At 53.6% G+C, this 20,707-nt stretch overlaps 1 protein-coding gene across 3 annotated transcripts in view; it reads right to left on the bottom strand.

Annotated features, from left to right (window-relative positions):
- KLHL25 (kelch like family member 25) overlaps window positions 1–20,696 on the bottom strand; it is a 33,577-nt gene extending 12,881 nt beyond the window's left edge. The window contains exon 1 of one of the 3 annotated variants that reach the window (XM_042941061.1): window positions 20,608–20,696. The gene's annotated coding sequence lies outside the window, so the exon portion shown is untranslated. Of the gene's footprint in view, window positions 1–1,140; window positions 1,772–5,113; window positions 5,650–20,607 lie in introns of those variants that run through there. The other 2 variants (XM_042941062.1, XM_042941060.1) reach the window with 2 other exon arrangements.
- Between the last annotated feature and the right edge of the window lie 11 nt (window positions 20,697–20,707).

Here is a 20,707-nt window from a genome sequence, read left to right as displayed (position 1 = left end):
GGGCCAAGCAGACTCCTGTCTGCGACGTTTCCTGAACTGCAGGGGAAGGTAGAGGTGCCAAGAGCACTGGGGCAGGGCAGGGGTGGGAGTGGTCGGTGGCCGTGCCACCCAGGACGGGAGCTGCACGGAGGAGGCAGAGCCCACGGCCAGGCTGCCCTTCTGCTCCGAGAGGGCTTTCCGTCCCTTGTCGCCTAGAGCCGCAAGCAGTACGAGCACTCACTGCACATCAGTTCCTGGGGGTCAGTGACCAGGGGCTGCTCTCCTTGCTAAGGGGTCTTCTACCTTCTCCACCTGCAGGGAGGGCACCCCCCTGCACACCGAAAACGGGTTGTATGAGATGGTTTTCCGTGTTCACTACCAGTCACACAGGCAGCCCCACGCAGGGCGGAGGATACGCAGGGTGCAGGACACAGGCTCCCGGCCAGTGGAGGCAAGGGTGAACGTGCCAGAGTGTGTGTGCCCAAAAGCGTGTCTGCCCAGAGCCTCCTTGGCTCCCTGCCTCGGGGGCCACGATAAATCAGACGCTCTCATGCTGTGTGTATCACAGAACTACTCTGACTACCTAAGCGTTGTCCTGGGCTTTGATGGATTTAAGGCACATGAAGTAATAGCCATGCTCCAAATGAGCAATTTCTCATCCTGCTAAGAGGTATTGACCCACGTCAGACCACACTTCTGCTCACACTGCGATCCTCACCTGCACAGAAGCAGTTAAAGTGCACCCAACAACAATGTGCCCGGCTCATTTCTCCCATCACCCTTGGAAAGTTAAAGAAACACACAAGGAAACAAAGTAGCCAGTGGTGAGACCTCCAGAAGAAACTTGCCGTGTTCTCCAAAGACCCCAGCCACAGGAAGCTGAAGGCCCCCACTCCCAGGGAGAAATGCGCCACAGGATCAAACTGCTGCCACTGTCCAGAAAGCCCGACTCCATCTGGCCGCAGCACCGACCCCCTCCCTGCCTCCCTCCACCTGCCAGGGGCCCGAGTTCCTCAAAATCAGGATGTCAACGCTACTGCTCCTTGCGGGGGGCCAGAGGGAGGGGGAAAGCCCAGGGCCCCGCCGGGGGGTTGCAGGTAATGTGGTTCTGACTTACTCATCAACCATAAGCTTCCCGGACAATCCCCACGTGCTACGTACCAGGCGTGGGAGACAAGGACGGACAGAGACAGGTTCCTGTCCCCGTGGGCCTGCGGTGTGGGAGGCAGAGACAGACTAGCAGTGAGGAAACAAAACAGCAGTAGGTCACGGTGACAAGAAGATGGTGGGGTCACTTAGGCTTCTGTGAAGAGGGGACACGTGAGCTGAAGCTTAACCAATGAGCCAGGCTATGACGACAGGGGAAAGGACGCTTCCAGGTGGCAGGGCTGCGGACACAAAGGCAGGGCAGAAACAAGGTTGGCCCGTTGAGGGGAGAGAAAGGCCAGGCCGACAGGTAGGGGCACAGTCACATGGGGCTGGGGGACGACTAAAGATGCCCACAAACTGTGACACGGCTTCCACTGACAGGCGGGGTCTACGTCCCCTCCCTTTGAGCAGGTTCTGTGACCGACCAAAGGGAGCCGGAGAGACGCTGTACCCATTTCCGGGCCCAGACCTTCAGACACTGGCAGCTTCCACTCTTGCAGTGCCCCCTCCAGGGGAAGCCAGACAACGGGAGGCCTGACCACACCGCGAGGAGACGGCAGCCTGCCACGTGGAGGAGGGCAGCCCGGCCGTTCCCCCTGCCCTTCTGGCCACGGGAGCCCAGGCACCACACACGAGAGTGAGGAAGTCGCCTTGGACGGCCCAGCTGCAGCAGGTGGGCCCCCGCCAGCAAGTCGGAACCAGGGCCCCAGACACTGGCCCCAGTGACTGCAAAGGTCACGCATCACCCAACCTCAAACCCTGAGACAGATCCTGACTGAGCAACTGCTGGAGGCCAGGCTACGTTGAGGGCCCACACCAAATCAAGATGGCGGCTCTCACTCTTGATCTCGGGGTCGAGATCAAGACACACTAACAGAAAGGCCAAGGTGTGAGCGAGGTGGGAGGGGACCTGGGGGTGGGGAGAGAAGGCAAGTATTCTGCAGATGCCTCTCTGGTGGCGGCATTCTGACGGCTGTGACAAAGTGGCCTGGAGGGAAGATCAGGGTACCTCAGGGACGGCAGACAGAACGGGGTCCCCGAAGGCCACAGCCATGACCGTGTGGCACTGGGAAAGTTCACTGGTCTCCCTGGGTCTGTTTCAACCACAGAGTGACACTAAAAGCAAGTGACAAACCAGACAGTACACGACACGCGCTTCCAGTGGCCTGGGCCTCTCGCATATGCTCACACGGCCAGCTGTTCCAGTATTGTTGCTGTTACTACCACGTCCGCTGAACAAAGAACGGAGCAGACACTCCGGATCCTGACTCCATCCCTACCCTCCGCTTTCTGGTTTTATTTTGTTTGTAAGTAAGCTCTACGCCCAACGTGGAGTTTGAATTGATGACCCCGAGATCTAGAGGCACCCGCTCCACTGACAGCCAGCCGGGCGTCCCTCTGTTTTGCTCTGAATAAGGCAGTGCTCACGGTCTATTCGTGTTTAGGTTGTTCGGATTTTTTAAATGATTATATGACATTGTTGCGATCAGAAAAAAAACACTAAAGGTTTCTGTCAAGCCTGTGAGATCTGTGAAAAAGGAAGGAGTTAAATGCTATTAAACACCACATAAGCACAGGGCTGTGTGATTCAACACCCGTTCCCAGGCAGGGATCTCGGGACTGACGCGTGACGCTGCGGCCCAGATGCCTGCCCCACCCCACCCCCACGTCTGGGGATCCAAGCACCTCAGGGAGCCTGCAGGGTGCAGGGGTATCCTTCTTCCCCTTGCCAAGTGGAAAGCAGACTAAGCACCCTTGTAGAGCACACAAATCTGATTGTTAATTGAAAGCAAATCAGTATGACCAGGGTAACTGAATCAGAGGCGCAGATCATTCTAGATACGAGTGCACTATCACACAAAGGGCCCTTTCCCTAAAAGCCTCTGCCTTTAAATGGTCCTTTCTTTAAGAAAGTAATAACACTTTATGTACATTCAAAAAATTGTAGGTACCTTTTTATTATTTTTATTTAAAATTTTATTTTTTTGACAGAGAGAGCTAGCATGCACTCAAACGGGGGAGGGGCAGAGAGAAGGGGAGAGAAATCCCAAGCAGGCTCCGTGCTGTCAGCACAGATCTCACGAACTGTGAGATCATGACCTGAGCTGAAATCAAGAGCCAGACACTTCACTGACTGAGGCACCCAGGCGCCCCGTAGGTACCCTGTTTTTAATTTAAAATGCAAAGGATTAGAATTATTTGTATTTTTGTGTGTGTATTTATTTTGATTTTGTTTTCCATCTCTTTATTGTGCAAGACTCCAATCCTGCAGTAAGGTCGTGATAATTGTGTAACACACGCCTTGTGTCGGCTGGATGCAACTTTGCCCCACGCCAGCCCACAGCCTCACCCCATCCCTCCTGCAGGGGAAATGGGGTGGCTGTAACGGCGGTTCGAGAACGGAGCCTGGCTCAGGGAAGGGGTGAGGGTGTTGCTTCACCCAGCACTTAGTAACAAATGAGGTTCCTCTTTTGGTGGTACCCAAATGACTCTGCGTCGGATGGCTCCCCATGAAAGGCAGAGAGCAGATCGGTTCGCCGCTGAGCTCATCTCACGGGGCAGATTTCCAACTGCCTTCCACACCTCTGACACACCACACTGCGGGACAACCCGCTTCTCGCCTGCTATCTGAGGTCTCGATCACCAGTGCCACAGTGCCTCCCCTACAGTGCCCCGTGGTGGGCGGTTAGTCCTAAGGCCCACCTGTCCACCTGCAACCAAAGCCTGGAAGGGGATGGGGATCCCAGGAGACCCCGAGGGTGGGCAATGGCTTCAGCACCTTCTCCACGTGCTCTTGCCTTTTCCCTCGGTGCTCCCGCAGGTTAAGCACACTTGAGGAAGGACAGCTTCTTTGGCTTCCAAGATTGAGCCGGGATCCAGGCTGCTGCAGCCTCTGCTAGCCAGGAGGCCGTGCTCTTATTACAAGCTGATAGACCTACCGGAGTGGAAGCCAACTCTGCTAGTGTGCAAACGCTGCTCTGGGGAAGGGCTTGGGGGGTTGCTCTGCGCTCGTTTACCCAGGGGAATAGGCCCCTCCCAGAGGAGGCACAGGACAGGAGGTGAGGGGTCAAGGCTGTGCAACCCTCCTGGACGATGAAGCAACACTTGTTGCAAACGGTAGAGAGTTCTGGTCAGGAAGGGAGCCAGGCGAAACGCATGACCACCAGGGGCCTCTGCCGTGCTGGGCGTCGCACGCAGAAGGGGTGGTCCCCCAACCACTCCCGGCCCGCTCAGGCCTGTCCGCTTTAATCAGGATGGGCCAGGTTCTGCAGCATCAACAAACACCCCCGTATCTCAGAGGCTTCGGGAGGACGGCGATTTCTCTCTGGCTCATACCACTTGCATCATGGTTCGGGGGTAGTGGGGGGGTGAGTGTGACAAGTGTCCTTGTCATCACTATCAGCCCCAGGGACCCAGATGACACAGCAGCACCCTGTCACCGGTCAGTAAGCCACAGGGAAGAGAGAGGGCGCTTGGGAACCCCGCACACGGCCTGGAAGACACACGCCTCTTCCGCTCCCATCTCCCTGGCCCAAACCAGGCACATGGCTTCACTCACCCACGAGGGCCAGAGGCGCAATCCTGCCACCTGCCCCACTGTTTCGGTAACCTGCACGTGGGAACGGGAGCTCCGAGATTAACGGCAGTGACAGTTCCACCAGCACTAAGTTACAGTCACCAAGGACTCGCTCCATCGCGGGCGCTGCTTCAAGTGCTTTCTGTGTGAACGTGTGCAACCCTCACCACGGCCTTATGTCCAACCCTCACCTGCACCTCACGGGAGGGACGCTGGGCAAAGAGCTCCCACCTCTGCGCTCTGTGAGCCCAACATCACAAGCTGCTTGCGACCCAGATCTGTATCGTTCTTTCCCACACACCAAAGGGACAGAAGAGAGGCTCTGGGGGCCACAGCCCGGGGCTCCACCCACCGGACACCCTTCTCCGTACCCCCCTTGGAGCAACCCTTGTCAACCCTTCTGCACACCTGGAACAGCGCCATCTCGAGGAGAATGAAGCCTCCGTGCTCCGAGACCCCCAACGCGGGTAACGAATCAACTTTTCTCCTGTGCGTGGCAAAGGGTCCTAGTGCGAAAGCGGCCTCTAGGGTCATTTTCTGGGTCCTGTTCAGATGAGGACACCCGGCTAAGCAAGGCCACCTCAGGGAAAGGATCTGATGGTCCCCCACGCCGTGTCTAGCTGCTCAAAGACAAGGTCAGGATTCTGTCAGCTCCGCACCGGCCAGGTTTTGTTCTTTCAGAGAAGCCATCTTGCTAAGGAGAGAAGTGAACCCTCAGGAGGGGCTGTGTGGGCCACGTACCCAGCCCACAGCAGCCACGGCCACGGTGCTCAGCACCCTATTCTCTGCTCACAGCCCTGCCTTCTCAGTGTGAGCTCCACGGACCAAGCTAGACAGGCCAAGGGGCATACCCAGGAGCTCAATCATTTTTACTGACAAGACAATGTAGGATTGAAAAGCACAAGATACAAAAGACGCAAATCCCCTGGAATGTCAAGCCGGAACACAGGCATTTTCATGAGGGGGAGGGGGGGAGGGGGATGATGGCTGGGGACACTGCCCTGCGGGGGCAAAACCTCATTCTTGGCGGGTGGGGGGGGGGTGGGGGGGGGTGGAAAAGATCTTGTTGTTTTTATATACAAAGCATAGTTATGTACACAGCACACAGACTTATATCTGGTATTAACATTTATGGGAGGGTAAGGAGAATCGGGGGGGGGGGGGAAGTTCTAAGAAAGTTTTGGGGGAAGGTGATAAGGTTAAGCCAGTCTCCGAACAGAGTAACTATTTTCGTGTTGGCTCATTTTTGCCTTTTATCCCCAAACGTTTTACATTGTTGCAGTTACAGAACGTTATTTTACATTGTTTTTACCTATTTACACAGTTTCCATATTCCTATCCTTCACTCACTACTGAACAAAGGTGGATTGAGCGCCCGTGGGGTGCAGGCCCTGGCATCCAGTCTTCCAGGCTCCCTCATGAAATGGCCCAGCGTCTGTGTGGTTGTCACATGTAACTTTTGGTGTCTGTGAAATGCAGAACAGCTATGACTTAGGAAGTCATTCATCATTCATCCACAGTTCTAAAAGTTTCTATCAAACAAATCACATCTCTGCTTATGCTGAATTACTGGTATTCTCTTGAGATACAATCTTGGGAGAAGAATTCTAGATGTTTGATGTCACAAAGTCCTAAAAGTTCTGTTTGCCATGCTTAAACCACCCGTGCAACAAAGCAACTTCTTTCAGCTAAGGGGGAGGGGGGGTGGGTAGTGCAGACACCTCCAAACTCATCAGGGCAGGGCAGACAGAAGCTACCACTCAGCTTCTTCTGCCATATCCTGTCCCCCCTCAGCTCGGTGGGGCCTCCTGGACCATCTCTGGCCCCCAAAGCCGGGAGTCTGCAGGTCTGGCTGTTGGCTCCAGCTGGGATCAGGGCCAATGTAATGGATACCACTGCTCTAATCAGAGAGGGGACAGAGAACTCGGCACTCAGGCTCACCCATCTGTTGAAATAACTTGTTTCCTTTCACTTATCCAGAGTGACACAGGGAGAAACAAAGGGGGCAGAGAGAACAGTCCCCTCCAAAGCAAACATTGCATCATGACCCCGGGCTCCTCCCTTTTCAGAAGGATTAGCCTGGCCCTCAGCAAACAGAGCAGGGGCTGGGGACCCAGAGGGAGGCAGTCTCTCTTCCTGTCTGGTCCCTTGAAAGGTTCAGGGTCCCACAGATGGAGCCGCTGAAAGCACTCTCGCCTAGATATCACTTTCAACGAGCCACCTGGAGTCTTGGCGGCAAATGAAGAAGGATACAACAGGAAAATAAAAAAACACCAAGAGTAAAGCGCTAGCCATTTCCTGGTGTGGGTCCTTCTCCCTGTTCATTCTTCTCCAGGCTGTCAGTGCCGCTGTGCAACTGCAATCTGAGTGCTGTTCAACTCCCAAGGCCCAGGATGCAGCTCTGTCTTCTCCGTGGAGCCGGAGAGCGATTCGGAGTATCTTTCAAACTGACAGCTGCAGGTGCCCTCGGCCCGGCATTTCCACTCCAAGGAACCTCACCTTCAGTCCTACTTGCACATGGGCCTTTGGCTGCAAGCAAAAGGCTGGAAACAACTCAATATTCATAAATAAGAGCCCTAGTCAAATACACCTTGTTTCATTCATCGAGTGGAACACTGTGCAACCAAATATATACACATATATATTTTTTTAGAAAATTTTTTTTATTATTTTTTTCAATGTTTATTTTAGAGAGAGAGAGAGAGAGAGAGAGAGAGAGAGAGAGCATGAGCGGGGGAGGAGCAGAGAGAGAGGGAGACACAGAATCCGAAGCAGGCTCAGGCTCTGAGCTGTCAGCACAGAGCCCAACACGGGGCTCAAACTCACAAACTGCAAGACCATGACCTGAGCCAAAGTCAGACACTCAACTGACTGAGCCACCCAGGCGCCCCCAAATACATACATACGTACATACATATACATACATATATATATTTACATAAGAAACCAGACTGCCTATGCTCACACAGAGACATGCTATACACACACCCGTATATACGTACAAGGACTATCTCCGGCAGGCTGTGTAAGAAACCGGTTGACATTAGTGCGCTGGGGAGAACAGTGGAAACCCCGTACCCCTCTGAACCTGCTGAATTCCATGCCAGATACAGTATCACTTTTTCAAAACCCTGTCATGTGTGAGCCTTTGTGCTGGGTGCTTTAAATGCATCCTTTTACTTAATCCTTAAGACACGTCTTCAAGGTCCCAATTGTAAAGATGGGCAAACTGAGGCTCACAGAAGATAAAAACAAAAAATGCACACACATCTTCAGTATTCAAAGCTGTTTTGCTCCCAAGTCCCTGCTCAAATGGCACAATGGGGGCTATTTACGAAGACAAAGAACCTTCCTGGCCACAAATACTGGGTACATACAGCAGAATGGAAAAGCATATTTTAAATGAAAACCCCTGATTTCTCAAGCACCCCTGCTGCACTTAGCAGACCTGCATCCTCCCTCCTGGGCTTCAGGAAAGGAGAGAGCGTGTGGGCTTAGTAAAGCCAGAAGAGTGCCAGCTGCAGAGGACAGTGGATGACCCGGGGACACACCAGGTCTGTGTCACAGGCTTTGTCTCAGGCACCTGCCTTCCCCCTTGCCTGGAGAACAGCCACATAGGTCTGGGGCCTCCCCTCTAGCTGGCACTGCCACGACTGTGCTGTAAGACCCGTGCCTGGTATTCAAATGCTCTGGGCCTTTGTTTCCACATTTGTAAAATGGGGATGAGAATAATCACACAACCTCACAGGATTGCTGAGGGGGCTAAAGGCTGAGAGCCTTTAGTACTGAGAGCTGGGCTCAGGGTCTGGTACTCAGCTCCCCGTTTACAGGTGCATGGGGCAGCACAGTGCTTTCAAACGTTTGGTCTCAGGATCTTTCTACAAGTTAAAAATGACTGAGGACCCTAAGGGGCTTTTCTTTATGTGGTTTTGCCTATTGATAGTTATCAAAATTAAATTTTAAATGTTTTAAAATTAAAACTGGGAAAAAACTTAAAATGTGTATTAGTTAACAACAGGGGCGCCTGGGTGGCTCGGTGGGTTCGACGTCTGACTTCGGCTCAGGTCATGATCTCCTAGTTCATGAGTTCAAGTCCCGCGTCGGGCTCTGTGCTGACAGCTCGGAGCCTGGAGCCTGCTTCACATTCTGTGTCTCCCTCTCTCTGCTCCTCCCCCACTCATGCTCTGTCTCTCCCCCTCTCAAAAATAAACATTAAAAAAAATTAGAAAAAAACAATAAACCATTATATGTTAACATAAATAACAACTGTATTTCATAAATCTATTTTCAAAAAAAAACTTTTTAAAAAAATTAAAAAAAAATTTTTTTTCAACGTTTATTTATTTATTTTTGGGACAGAGAGAGACAGAGCATGAACGGGGGAGGGGCAGAGAGAGAGGGAGACACAGAATCGGAAACAGGCTCCAGGCTCCGAGCCATCAGCCCAGAGCCTGACGTGGGGCTCGAACCCACGGACCGCGAGATCGTGACCCGGCTGAAGTCGGACGCTTAACCGACTGCGCCACCCAGGCACCCCTAAAAAATTTTTTTAAATTGAGAATACTGACTGGATCCCCATATCTGCTTCTGCATTGTTTGCTGTGAAACGTTTCCACTGAAGAATGTGCAGAGAACCCAGCCTCACGGGGACAGGTTGTTAGAAGAGGGAGACTGCAAGAGCCTTTTCAGATAATTTAGGATATTCTTCTTGGATACCACACCAAGACCTGACAAGTGGTAGTTTCCTAGAGATTCACTGCGGTGTGGAACCTGAGCCTGAGTCAGTGAACTTTTGTACTCTGTGACATTCCGACCTCCTGGTCTACCCTACACTTTGAATGGACTGTTCCACATTGTTCGGTAATACCGTGCAATGGTCACTGGGAAAACATCAGCTCACTAAGCTATGTGCTCTGAATCAGTGGAAAAGGCAAGTAACACTTTGGCATTGCCATGGAAACAGTTTTGACCTTGTGGACCCAAAAAGAGACTCCGGGATCCTCCCGACCACGCTTCGAGAACACCGGGTTAGCAGAATTCCCTTACCCTCCACATTAGCCATGCTTTTTGGGAAGAACTCAGAGGAAAATTTCTGCGGAGAGCAGGGGGTGACTGACAGCTGGATCGCCTGCCCCTGCTGGTCTTGGTCCCCTGCCTGCTTGCACAGAGCAGTCACATGGGCCAGTGCCCTCTAACCCACGGCTGGCTGGCCTCCCCACCTGCCCTGCTCCTCCCTTTACTACCAGCCACTTTTTTCTTACCACAGGACCCCCTCCTTTTCCCCCAAAATAACAGATTTGGGCACCTTGTACTGGGCAGGGCCTCAGATAGCAAAGTACAGGGGCCACGCATGGGCTGCTGCCCTTGGGCTTTGCAGCTGATAGTTCTTGGTCTCCTGAAATTACATATGTGTGTATATTTATAGCCAAATGCACGGGTGCCCAGAAATCACGACTCACTCATATACATTTTTAGCACATCGTTTGGCCACCAAGTTCTATTAAATCTTCCTTCCCGGTCCATCGTGTCACTGGTTCTATGCTGGAGATAAGGTGAGGCCTTCACCTCTGCAGGCTGGGCTACCAGAGGCCCCGGCCTCTCCCACGCCCAGCAATCTGAGGCCAAATGCTTTGCTCCTGACCACCAATCTCTCCTGCTCAAAAACCTTCAGTGAGGGTTGGACATCCAAGCCTTGGCCAGCCTGTCTCCCCCTCCAGCTTCGTGGCCCACCCCAGCCCCTCTCCCTGCCTCATGCAGATACAGGCTGGCCTTTCCAGCTCTCCTGCCAAGTCTCAACTCCTCCATGAAACCTCATGTCACCGTCACACCTTTCTCTGGCTGATATGTAGGGGGATTGCATGTACATGATGCTCAAATTCACGGGACAAGTAATCTGAGTACCCACCATGTGCAGGGCCCTGTACTATGTACCAGGGATGTGGCCGTGGTAAATACACATTTTTGTCTTGTTTCCTGCAGCTGACATTCTGATACCCGTTGACCCTTTCCTACAGCACTGTGATGTTTCTTGTCCGGCACTCTTACTCCTTCAGGTCATTGTGTGTTGTGCCCTTATTTTAATTTCCAGCTCTTCCAGGACAGTATTCTGTGTCATCTCTGCTGCCTAGAATGTATGCGATGCTCAATAAATACTGCTCAACGGAAAGTGGATAAGCCACGATACCCACTGAATAAGAATCAGAAAGGTCCAGACATCTGTCAAACCCAGGTGAGATGTTCCTGATGTCTGCTGTATTAACTTGCAGTATGGTTGACAGCTTTCATATTTAAATATTTTAAGTGCTACATGGGAAAGCGCTCTGCCCTGCCCTCAACCCTGCCCTGGACGGTGTCTCATAAATTGTAGGAATCAAACTGGAGAGGCCAATGAGGTGGCTAGGCTGGCTCTAAGCCTCTGGTTGCAAAGCCCAGTATTGCTGTCTGTACCCCAGATATTTATATTCCATGATCCTCGGCTTTCTCATCTGGAAAATGGGGGTGAAAGGAACTGTCCCTCTGTGAACATACTATCCTGGGATTAAAGGAGAGAATCCATCTGTCTCTGTCTCTCAAAAATGAATAAACGTTTAAAAGAAAAAAGGGGGGTGGGGTGGGGAATGCCTGGGTGGCTCAGTCGGTTAAGCGTCCGACTTCGGCTCAGGTCATGATCTTGCAGTTTGTGGGTTCCAGCCCCGCGTCGGGCTCTGTGCTGACAGCTCGGAGCCTGGAGCCTGCTTCGGATTCCGTGTCTCCCTCTCTCTCTCTGCCCCTCCCCCGCTCACGCTCTGTCATTCTCTTTCTTGCTCTCGCAAAACCATTGAGTTTTTTGTTTTTTTTTTTTTAAAGGAGAGAATCCAGGTAAAGAGCTTAGCACAACAGGGCACACAACATTTACTCAGCTCATGAGAACTGCTGTTCTTAATACTGTCCGTGTGGCCCCTGGTGGCATGAGCCCTGTGGCAAAGATGGCTGGCCCCCTGATCTCCACCCCTGGCTTTGCTCCTGCGACCTACATGGCATGCGTGCCTCTGTCACCCATGTGGCAGAGGAATCTGTAGATATAATTAATGATGTTACTAACTAATCAGGTGACCTAGAAACAGAGAGCTTATCGGGGTGGGCCTGACCTAATCACAGGAGCCCTTTACGGCAGAGTTTTCTCCAGGTGATCACAGACGTGGATGCCAGAGATTTGAAGCAGGAAAGGATCTGATGCCCCACTTTGGGTTTGGAGATGGAGGGGGCCATGTGGCACAAAACGTGGCAGCCTCTAGGAGCCAAGATCAGCATCCAGCTGACAGCCAGAGAAGACAGGGGACGTTAGTCCTACAACCAACCACCAGGAACTCGATTGTGCCAAAAACCTGAATGGCCAGGAAGTAGATTCTACCCCAGGGCCTCAGGGTAAGAGCTCAATACCTTGACCTTGGACTTATGGTCCAAGACCCTAAGCAGAAAACCCAGTCCAGCCAGCTTAGGCTTCTGCCCTACAAAGCTATGAGCTAATAAATAAGTACAGCCTAAGCCACTAAGTTTGTGGTGATCTGTTGTTATGCAGCAAGAGAACCTAATATAAGGCCAGCTTGGCCTTTAGCCATAATGCACATAGAGGAAAAGCATACCAGGTGCTTGTCCAAAGGGTTTGGGGACCATTCGCACCTTCTGTCTCCTTAATTGCTGCCATATGTGATGCTTCAGAGTCAGGACTGTCTTACTCATTTCCACCCCTCGCACTTAGCACTGCGGGAATCGTGTATCAGGCTGTCAATTTCACTGAACAAAACTTCAGCTTCTAGGGCAGTCAGGAAGAGAATGGCTTAGCTGGTTAGCTTCAGTCCCACGACCAGCCAATTATAAGGTGATGGGGTGCAATTATCTGGGCAAAACCCAGCAAAGGCCACTTTTTTGCCGAGAGGAGAAGTCCAGACCCTGCAAAGAGTTCAGAGGAAGCCACTCCCAGCAACTAGGGGAGGTATGTGTCCACGTGCAAAGTGTCTTGCTTTACACACCAACCGACCATGCCGTGGTTCCTGCCTCAGCCTGCGGCAGCCTCCCAGGGCTCAGCTGGCCAACCAAACCCTGACATTTTGCTTGTAATTGTACCTTCCAGTAAAAAGTCCTAGTTGCAGTGGTAAAAATAGCAACTACAACTTCCTGCAGCACCGATATACCAGTCCATCTCGGTGCTGGAAAGGAAACCTGGGGTCTGAGCTCACTCCAGCTCCATGAAACGCCCACAAGCTGGGCTCAGGATGGCAGTGGGGGGGCCCAGCAAGGGCAGCTCACTGGTGCCCCTGACCCTGTGAACCACCCTCAGATCAGCTCCCGAGATGCTCCCCTCACTCCCTTCCTGAAAAACCCAACCCTCAGAATCAGAGGATATCTGAGAAAGGTAAAAAGTTGCCAGCAGCCAGGCTTCCCACCCTCTCCTCCTCCTACTCACTAGCTGCCAAGGTACAAAGAGGGGAGGCCTTCCACCAAAGCCCTTTGGGGATTCCAAGGTGCCCTTGTTCATCTGCTCTTTATTACCCTCCCCCATGTGTGTCTACCTTCCTGTCTGTGGCCCACTGTCCCCTCCAGCTGTCTTAACCAGGTCGAGATGGTGGGGATAACAGAAGCCTCCACCAGGACTTACGTCTGAGTCATCCCCAGGCGGCAGGGCTCAGCCCAGCCTGGATGCTGTCCCCCAAGAAGTGGAGGGGAGCTGTTAGAGCTGACTTAGGGAATGACAGGAGAGCCTGGTTAAAATGCCACCAGGCACCAGCATCCCAGCAGTCAGGTTGCCTGCCCCCTGAGGGCCCAATGCCACCCAGGAAACACATGGGTGAGGTTCTCCCTGGCCCCAGATTCCTCCTTTCCTCATCTACCAGTCTCCAGAGCTTCCCATCCTTCTGTCTCTGAATCAAGTGCAAGGGCCCTTTTGTCAGTCTTTTACTTGTTTTAAAGCCTCCTGTTACAGGAAAACTGACCAGGACCCCCAAAGTAATAGAATCAATAAAGTTCTAAGGGCCCCAGCCTTCGGTCTCCACCAACAGGTAAACACAGGGATCAGCCTGTGGTGGCCAATGCCCCTTTCTGAGTCTTTTTATGGACAGGCTAGAGAACTTTCTCTACCTTCCTGGCTCATTTCTCCATTCCTGCAGGTGAGACAGGGAGGAACACACCTACTCAGCTAGCCCTCTGACTTCTCTCTCAGGCCACGTGGTGGATGCCAGGCAGGTGTCCCACCTAAAGCCACCCCAGCCCTTCCTCTAGACACACTGGCTGTTTAGAAACACTCAGATTCACTCACATGTTCTAGGCTTCAGATATTTCGCTCTCACTGCTAAACCCCATGATGTTTGTAGAACTTTTCAGCATAAAATGAACTTTCAGGAATGTTTTCCCAAGCGCAATGCACAGCAGCCTGGCTGGGGCAGGACGGGGATTAAAAGGGCCTCATTTCACAGATGAAGCTTCGCTGGAGGTCAGGAGACCAGGCACAGGCAGAGCCAGCAATCACTAAACCTTGATATTCTGGAAAAACAAAGATGGATGAAAACAAAAAGAGAAAGCCTGGATAAACTGGATCACTTTTGTTTTGTTTGCTTGTTTTAAAGGAATAATGACATCATTCCCTCCCCCATCACATGAGCTAAAAGTGAAAACGTGGATAATATCAAGTATGGGTGAGGACGTGGGCAACCGGGCTCCCAAACACTATCAGTGGGCGAGTGATGTGCCTAAGTCTTCGGGAAAGGTATTCGGCTTTGACGACGAAAATTAAAAATCAGAAACATGCACGATCAAGGACGCCCAAGACTTCATGGACTGTATGAAGGGAAAAAGAAAAAAATATCAGACATGACCTAACATCTCCTGGGGGACAGGGTAAGATGAAAGATGGTGGCTTGTGTGGCTGTGCCATGAGGAGGGGTGCCACCACACACAGAGTGACATAAACACAAAATCTGTACAGGAAAAGGGGGACCAGAACGGTATGCACCAAACCACCGATGGATACCAAGGACGAGGTGGACCTCCACACCAGGCTGCATTTTTTTCCTACGGGGTTATTCATTTATGAAGGAAATCTACTGATGTATTACCGAAATGAAAGAAAACAAACAACTTTACATGTTTTCTGTAGCCTCCGTAGGGATCAGAAGATTCCAGAATGTGATGGCTGTCGCCTATCTCTGGCTGCATCCCCCTCCGCGGCCCACGATGGTCCCGGCCTACACACTCACCTGCTCCCTGGCTGGCAGGCCCTTCTGCAGACCTTCCCATGGGCACCTCGGTCCAGTCTTGCAGGTCTTGGCTCAAATGTCACCAGCCCAGAGAGGCCTTCTCTAGGCCCCCTTGAGCTCCCACCTTGACCTTTTCCTCCCCACCCACCTCCAGCAGCCCTAATGGCAGCTGTATTTATTTTGTCCATGTGGTGTCTGCCTCCCTCGGTTGAATAAGGCCTCCAGGATGGTGGGGACCTTGCCCTGTTTTCTGCTGCATCCCAGAGCGTGGTAGAGAACAGGTGGCAAAAAATACTCACTGGATACACTGGGAATGGGGATGCTAAAAATAGTCTACTTCCTCACCTCTCAGTGGGGAAACTGAGGCAGGCTCTTGCCATGCCACTCACACCCTAGCAGTGTGCTACAACCACCTGACTACGTGTCTGCCTCACATGCCAGGGGCCGAACTTGCTAGAAGGGATCCTCTGAACTCCACTTCTTTTTCCCAGTTTCTAGTTCAGGATGAGCCATTCAGAAAGTGCTAAACACCTACTTGTTGCATGAACGCAGCTGTATGGGTTTCTCCTTTGCATTTTCACAGCTGTGAACAACAGAGGCATTCACAGGTTAAGGGACCTGCTGCCCAGGGTCTCACAAGCCCCACTAGGATGCCGCAGAACTTGAACTCTGGATGCTGGATGTAATTGCTACAGCTTTCTAGAAAAAGAACTCCTGCATCTCTTGGCCCTCACTCCTGCCCAGACAAATCTGGCCTGGCCAACTGCAAACCTGGCAGGCAGCACATCCTGGAATTGAGTGAGCAAAGCTCCTCTTAATTAGGAAATTAATTCCATTCACCCTAGATTGATCTGTGGTCAGCCTCTCCTTGGGGGCCCAACGGGAACAGGTAGATAATAAGCAAGGCTTGTTTTTCCATCCTATGCCTGCATCCTACCCTGATGGATCAGCTGATGGTCCAAGGTTTCTTCTTGGCACATAGAGGTGGGTGGGAAGTGACACCCCAGGCTAATGTGGTCCTCCCTCTGGCAAGAGACAGTTCTCCCACGGCCCTGCTCAGCGCCTGCCTTCTTGCAGGAGGAGCTATCCCACAGGTCTTGCAGGCACCTCCTGGGCAAAGCCCGGTGTGTCGGGCGCCTCAGATCCTCCTGCACCCCTGGGCTCCCTCCTGATCCCTCCTGATCTCGGGAGATCTGTGCCTATCTTTCTTCTTCAAAATGGCCCTGGGGACACCTGCAGGCGAGGTCCTACCCCATCCATTTCAGGATTTGGGGGGTGGGGTAGGTGTCAGTCTAAGTGCTCCCACACCTGCCGCCTGGCTCCCCGCCTGGGACCAGCCAGAGCAACCTTGAGAAGTAAGTCACCCACGTGCCACCTTCCTTTGGGCCCAGCTTGGTTCTTCTCTGGCCCAGTCCTCTGGCTTCACCAGTCCCTCATCTGTGGGCACCAGTGCCTGTAGGCCCTTCACACCTGGGCCCTGGGCTCCTAGCCAGTGGGCAGAGGCAGGGAGCCCAGGGAGGCCTGAGAAACTGGGAGAGTCAGACTTGGTTTCCACTCACCAAGAAAGGAAAGAACACTGGGAGCTTGCCTACTGTATACCCTTCTCATTCTCCAGGAGGAATAATTAGGACCCAGAGAGGGAAACTGACTTACCTGGAGCCCCACAGCACACACCAGAGGCAGAGCTGGAACCAGAAGCCCAGACTCCTAACTTCTCATTTGCTCCTCAGCACTCTACTGGCTGCCTATCTCTTCCTGCCCATGAGGGCTAGGCAAATAACTCAAGCCTATAAAATTTCATGAGGCTGCAAGAACTTCTGGGAGTTTACAGCAAAACATTAAATAGAAGCACTGTACACAACAGCATCCACCCATTTTAGAGAAGAGCAAGTTGAGGCCCATAAAGGTATGGGGACCTCCATGAAATCACACAGCCAGGGAGAGGCAGAGTAGGACTTCCAGACACCCCACTTAAGTGGTCTTTCTGTCAACAGGCTCTAGGTGTGAAAGGTCCAACTGTGGGATGGTGAAGAGGGGGAGCTGGCCCTGAGCCTTGGTCACACATTGAAATGAGGTGTGGCCCAGAGAGCCTGGTCCAGACTCCGTACACATCCCAAGGGTGCAGACCACCATGGGAGAAAGAACATCTGAGTAGATTTTTATGTTTTTGCAGAAAATACAGTGAAACTTCCCAACTAAACTGGATTTCTCAGATCACAGAGCCAGCACTTAAAAAAAAATTTTTTTTTTAATGTTTTTTTACTTTTGAGAGAGAGAAAGAGCGTGAGTTGGGGAGGGGCAGAGAGAGAGGGAGACACAGAATCCGAAGCAGGCTCCAGGCTCTGAGCTGTCAGCACAGAGCCTGACGCGGGGCTCGAACCCACAAACCATGAGATCATGACCTGAGCTGAAGTCAGACGCTTAACGGACTGAGCCACCCAGGCGCCCCCAGAGCCAGCACTTTTAAAAACAGGCCGGTGAGCCACACGTGCCTACCTTTTTTCATCCAAAGGGCATGGTCTGGGCTTGGAAGGAAAGGTTCAGCAGTAATAAAGCAGAGTCTACTGGCTCCAGAGGGAGGGGATGAGGGTGGGTGGAGGTGGCCGGGGGCCCAAGAGATGGCTGATTACAGACACACAGGCAGTATCTGAACCCAAGTCTTGTTCCTGAGCCTGTGCTCTTTCCCCTGACCTGGTGTTGAGAAGTCTTAACAGGAGGCCCTCCCATCTTTGAGCTCTCTCTCGGCTCCCACCATCTCAACCCCAACAGCTGAGGGGTCTGGAGTCAGTCCTGCAAGGCAAGTGCCTGAAGGTGACAGGTCACAGCTTTAACTGCTATCCACTGGGATAGTGGCAGTGATGCTCAGGGGCCAGGTGGTCCTCCAAAGAGGCTGGCACCTTCTGTGGAACCAGGGCTGGATTGCATCACCTGGGGACAGACCCAGATTGCTAAGGGGGGAGCCCTGCTGGGATGAGAGGAGTAAAGGCTGTGGAGGCACATATGCCCCCCCACCTCCACCCCCAGCTGTCCCAACTAAGTGCTTTCTGGCTGGGAAAACGCTTCAATGGCTCTGGCTGCCTGAGGCAATTCAATTATGAAATTTACCACTTTAGATGAAAACCGGCATCTCAGTCAGCCAATTCATTTGCATCTGGCCACTCTGTTTTCTCCTGCCAGCTCTGTTCACCCCTCCCTGGCCAGGCCGCACTGTAGGCTGGTCCAGATGGATTAGGGCTCAGGTGATGGGCAGGTCTTTGGAGCTCCTGGGGCTGCTATTCCCAGGACCCCCTGAGCAGAGAGGCTGCATCCAGAAGCCACCTATCTTCCCAGAGACTCTCAGGACTGCTGACTCCACAAGCCAAAGCACCACGGTCTCAGGTGAACCTTTCTATCACACCCACACTCTTCTAACCTCAACCTGCACCTGCCCTGAGGTTGCACGGGTGGTGGGAGAAGGAGGCCACCCAGAGCCTGGAATCTGGGCTGTGTCATGCCTTTCTCATCTTTATTTTGTCAAGGCATCATCTCCCCAGAAAGCTTTGCCATCCATGCCCCTCAGCTCCCCTTGCTGCCTTTATCACTGGGGTATTGTGCACACCTAGGTGTGTCTGTGTATCCAGGTCCCAATCCACGTGCCCACACACCCTGGTCTAGAAGCTCCCAGAATACAGGGTCAAGACCCTTCAAACAATGACTCATTCGTCAATTAACAAAAGAATGAACTAATGAATGAACAAACCACTCACAGAATAACACTCCCACCCCCGCCCCCACCCCCTGGCGCATCACAGTGGTAGATGAGAAGCCTGCTTTTACTGCAGACCACGAAGTCCCAGGCCTGGGTAATCTTCCCCTCCTTCCGGCTCTCCTCCCCCACACTGGGTGCCCAGAGGTTTGAGAGGCCATTAAGGGGCATCGGGCTGCAGAGGCTGTCTCCGATACCGGGGGTGCAGCTCGCCCACAGCCCCTCTTTCTCTGCACCACAACCATAAATCCAGCTGCAGCCCGAGCCCCAGGATGAAGGTTTCTACCATTTCTCTCTACCTTCCTTTTAAGAGCCTCCCTGGAGTCACTTCCTGACAAACGGAATGACTCCAGACCAAGAGAGCTGCCAGGCCCAGAAGACTGACTCCATCAAACTCCTCAGGCACAGCTTGGGGACCTAAGGACCCCTGGTCTCAGAAGGATACCAAATCTGCCTGCAGTGGGGCGGACCTTGTGTCCTGCTCCACCCCCACCCCCAGCCCCCAAATGCAAGCCTTTACCAACAACCCCTAGGAAACTGAACAGCACACTGGGGGCCATAGAGCACCAGTCCTACCTACGAAGGGGAAGACTGAGGTCCAGGATCCCAAAGGGAGTGACTGCACATCGCTGCCACCACAGCCCAGTCCATGATAAGAATGGGGGGGGGGGGGGGTTCCCGCCTCCTCCCCCCAGTGCCACATGGCCAGAGTGAAACCAGAGGCCCAGACACATGGTGTTCTCTGCCCTGCCTACCAGGGAGGGCCAAAGCTCAGGGAGCCTGTCTCCTGCTCAGAGGAAGTCAGCAGGACCAGAGTGCCCAGATTAAACCTGCAGGGGCCTGGAACGGCCTTTACCCCAATCCCTTTGATCAGATCTCTATAAAGATTTTTCTTTGCTCAAAGAGAGCTATAATGCACCTTGGGGACTTTGAAGCAGCAGCACCAAAAACGTGTAAGGTGCCCCCTGGGGGCGGGGGGAGGGGTCCAATCTCTCAAAGGAAAAGCTTCCCAAGCAACTAGAGGAAGAAAAGGAGCAGTGGGGGGCGTGCCCGAATGGGGTCCCGTGCCAGGCAAGGGGACAGCCGGGCTAGCTGTCTAGAGAAGACTTGCTCTGGACCTGCGTGGGTGGCGCCACCTCGGTGGGCAGGTGGGTGGGACTTAACCATTCCTCCGCTGTTCTCCAGCTCTCTAAACCCAGAGAAGGGACCCCCGTCAGGCGGGACGTGAACGGCCCAGGGCACCGGGGGCGCCGGACCCGGTCCCGGCTCGCGTGGACAACCGCCCCTGGCTCGACCCCGGGCCCTCGCTCCGCACGAGGCAGGCGGCCATCTGGCCCTCGGCGTCAAGTGCGCGGGGACTTCTCCGGGCCCGGGCGCAGAGCCCGGCCGCTCACATCCTCAAAGCCGAGCAGCCTCCTCTTTCCAGGATCGATAGTAATTTTTTAAAAAGAGAGTCTGCGGACTCAATGAATCAACCACTCCCAAGGGAAAGAGTTGTAGCTCCCGCGCGCTACATCCATTTGCAAAAACAATTCATTCCCTCGCCCGGAGCTCTCTGCAAATACCCTCGCAGGGTCCCCAGGCACGCGCGGGGCGGGAGCAGCCGCGGGGGCTGAGGAGGCGGCGGCGGACTGCGGCCACCCCTCTCTCCACCATTGTCCCCGACTCCGCCGGTCCCCGAGACCCTGCGGCGGCCCGGGAGCTCCGGGGACCCGAGCAGCGCTGGGCTGCTCCCGGGACGCGCAGCTCCGCGGGGGCTCTCTCGGCCGGGGGGTGGGGGGGGAGCTCAGACGGTGAGGCGCACAAATCCCCGCACCCTCCGGCCCCGTCGGGGGCGGGGAGGTGACAAGTGTCGAGCCGGCGGCCGGGCGCGCAGCCAGAACAGCCCGAGGCGGGAGCCCCCAGCCCGGCCCAGCCCCGCCACTCACCGCTCGGGGCGCCGCCGCCCGCCGCACTCAGAGGCTCCTGGTCGCCCGCGCGAGGCTCCACAGCCCCGGCCGCCGCCGCCGCCGCCGCCGCCGCCGCCGC

The sequence above is a fragment of the Panthera leo genome, chromosome B3 (genome assembly GCF_018350215.1).
Source record: "Panthera leo isolate Ple1 chromosome B3, P.leo_Ple1_pat1.1, whole genome shotgun sequence".
NCBI lineage: Eukaryota > Metazoa > Chordata > Mammalia > Carnivora > Felidae > Panthera > Panthera leo.
The sequence above is the reverse complement of the archived record's forward strand: the minus strand, read 5'-3'. Positions and strand labels throughout refer to the sequence as shown.